Below are 1068 nucleotides of genomic sequence, written 5' to 3'. Positions count from 1 at the left end.
TAGCTAAAGCAGCTATAATGAGCTTTTTCTGGGACAGAGACTACAAAATATGGAAGCCAGCAATCACAGATCTCTGTTGGTAGCTCTTTCAAAACCAGACACGGTTTGAGATCAGCACTAGTAACATTATAGTTTCACAGAACAGTTGGATGTGAGCTGGGATTATAAATGTCCTGGTACTGCTTTTGTTTACTCTACAAATATTTGTCTTCATTTCTTTGGAAATAGAGGGGAGAGGTATCCTGACTTTGGCTCTGTGGGATGAAAGGAAACAGAGATAACCTGCCTGGCTTAGCTTTGCTCCTCTCACCTTTTGGGCCACTAATTGATAGAATCTGGAGTAGCTGAAATTGCACACGTTTGTGTGAAGTCATTCTGCTCTAACAGTTTACTCTTTGATGCTATGGATTTGGGGATACTGTTGGAGGTTCCTGCAAAGGGATCATCTGAGGATGGCATCGCAGTCATAACTCCTGGGGAATACTTTAAAACCCGTGTTAAGGCTCCACGCCCCAGGTAGAGCATGATGATGAAAGCTTATTCGAGACACTTCTCTGACTTGCAATCTTTGTTCCTTTGTACATCGTTAGTACCTGCATCTCAATACTTACAGATGACCACCATAGGGAGATGGGTTCTACCTACCCAGTTCTGATCCTACTAACTGACCACTTGATCACCTTATCCAAAGCTCACCTTCTCTACTTTCAAATAGCAAATGAAGGATAACACCTGTGAGACTCTGGAACCTGGATAGAATGGAACAAAGGGCACAGGAAAGGCAAGCTGCCAGCTTGGGACATGATCTACCCAGAGCACTCTTACATGGCAGACATGAATGTTTTGTTTTTAAAGCCTTCAAAACATAGGCTTCCTTTCTCCAGTATAACATCTGTGATAATGACATCCAGCAACACATTCTTGAGAGAAGAGGGGAAAGTTTTTGAGAGATGTCATCAGTTTGCCTGACAACAAATATCTGAAAAAAAAAATCCTTGGTGATATTTTTCAGAATGCTAATGCTGGAAAATCATGCATAAAAAGTACAGGCGTTTTGGCAATGACTTC

Source organism: Rattus norvegicus, chromosome 1 (genome assembly GCF_021556685.1).
Source record: "Rattus norvegicus strain SHRSP/BbbUtx chromosome 1, alternate assembly SHRSP_T2T, whole genome shotgun sequence".
Classification (NCBI taxonomy): domain Eukaryota; kingdom Metazoa; phylum Chordata; class Mammalia; order Rodentia; family Muridae; genus Rattus; species Rattus norvegicus.
The sequence above is the reverse complement of the archived record's forward strand: the minus strand, read 5'-3'. Positions refer to the sequence as shown.